This window comes from Macaca mulatta, chromosome 13, assembly GCF_049350105.2.
Source record: "Macaca mulatta isolate MMU2019108-1 chromosome 13, T2T-MMU8v2.0, whole genome shotgun sequence".
In the NCBI taxonomy this organism is placed as follows: domain Eukaryota; kingdom Metazoa; phylum Chordata; class Mammalia; order Primates; family Cercopithecidae; genus Macaca; species Macaca mulatta.
The window spans coordinates 31,032-33,072 of NC_133418.1; the positions used below are offsets into that span (position 1 = coordinate 31,032).

General features: G+C 34.6%; 1 pseudogene; it reads right to left on the reverse strand.

Moving 5' to 3' along the window:
- Positions 1-259: 259 nt before the first annotated feature.
- Positions 260-892, reverse strand: LOC144333930 (large ribosomal subunit protein uL23 pseudogene; annotated as a pseudogene).
- Between the last annotated feature and the right edge of the window lie 1,149 nt (positions 893-2,041).

Consider the following 2,041-nt stretch of genomic DNA (forward strand, 5'->3'; position numbering starts at 1 on the left):
TTAGCGTTGCAAAATTCATTTATAAAATTCTTTAAAAGTGTTCTATTCTAACTTGGCTTGGAAAAACATAAGCATTTATAAATAAATATTCACCAAACTCCTAGAAATATAGGAACTGGTCAAATGTTTTTTAAGTTAACACGATTTGGATGAAACTTAGTTAAATAAGGTTAATATAATATTTTTGGTGTAATAAAACAACTATGTCTTCAAAGTTACCACTATCGAATATAAAACAAACATAAATTCCTATTCTGCTTGAGTTCTACTCAAATAAGCTAATATTATACTTACTAGAAACGTAAAATCTTAAAGCTTTTAAATTTGATTCTAATTAAGTTGTCATTCTTATGAAAAACATTATTTCTTTTTTATGGTGAAAAGATATACATATATTTAGAGTTAGTCAGTTGGACTCGGTTTAGATGATCCCAATTTTGTTGCAACATCCAAAGCATCATAATCAGGAGCGAGTCGAACATATGCTTTCTTCTCTTTATCAGGTCGAATCAGGATGTTGACTGTGGCCACATCTATGTCCCAGAGCTTCTTCACAGCCTGTTTAATCTGGTGCTTGTTGGCTTTAACATCCACAATGAACACAAGTATGTTGTTTTCTTCTATCTTCTTCATGGCCGACTCAGTGGTCAGCGGAAACTTGATGATAGCATAGTGGTCAAGCTTGTTTCTCCTGGGGGTGATCTTCCGAGGATATGTGGGCTGCCTCCGGAGTCGCAGTGTCTTGGGCCACCTCAAGGTGAATGACATGCGGATCTTCTTTTCTGTATGTTGCTGTGGACACCTTTCAACACTGCCTTCTTGGCCTTTAAACTTTGGCTTTGGCTTTGGCTTTAGGAGGGGCAGGAACTTCCTTCTTCACTTTCGGTGCCATCTTGTGAAAAGCGAAAAACATTATTTCAAAAATAATTTGTTTACTGTAAATCTGCTTAATAGTAGTTTCCAAAATACTTTTGGTAATTTTTAACCTTAAAGTTAAGCTAAGTAAAAGATTTGCATTAAATATCTAGACCATTTATAAATAAGATACAATACTAAAACATTAATTACTGAACATAAATAATTCAAGTTTATATAATTTTCGCTTCTTATTTTTACAGAGAGACTAAAAATATTTTGGACCATTAATAAACATGTTTTTGTCTACCACAATGAGAAATTGTACGATGAGGAAACACATCCATGTAGATGTTGGGAGATGGTATACTCATACATTTTCTAACCTACTATGGAATGCTAATATATGACAGTTTATAACTGTTTACTTGTTAGTTTTCTCTGGAAAATAAAAGATTACTAAGTATTAAAATTATAATCAATATGTGTAAATAAAACTACTAGAAGCAATAGAATAACTAGAAACAACTCTATGCAAAGCATGCAAGAAAAGTAGGGCATGATTCACAAGTAAAGTAGGATGTATTTTTTATAAGGAAAACCTTACAAAAAATACAAATAAAAAGAGATATCTAACCTTCCCTGTGTTATATTTGTATCACTAAAATGTTGTTTTCAGAAATTATATAAAGTTCCTGGAAATTTGTCAATGTCCTCCTTATCCATGCTATATGCCAGTATAGAGTTATGAGTCATAATTCCAATTATTATTTTAAATGTTGTGCCGGGTGCAGTGGCTTATGCCTGTAATCCCAGCACTTTGGGAGGCCGAGGTGGGTGGATCACAAGGTCAGGAGATCAAGACCATCCTGGCTAACACGGTGAAACCCCATCTCTACTAAAAATACAAAAAATTAGCTGGGAGTGGTGGCGGACACCTGTAGTCACAGCTACTCGGGAGGCTGAGGGAGGAGCATGGCGTGAACCTGGGAGGCAGAGCTTGCAGTGTGCTGAGATCACGCCATTGTACTCAAGCCTGGGTGACAGAGCGAGACTCTGTTTCTAAATAAATAAATAAATAAATAAATAAATGTTGTATGCCACAGAAAAAATCAAATATCCTTGTCAACTGTGGTATAATCACAGCCATTTCATACTCTTTGTCATTTAGATATTATTTCCCCCT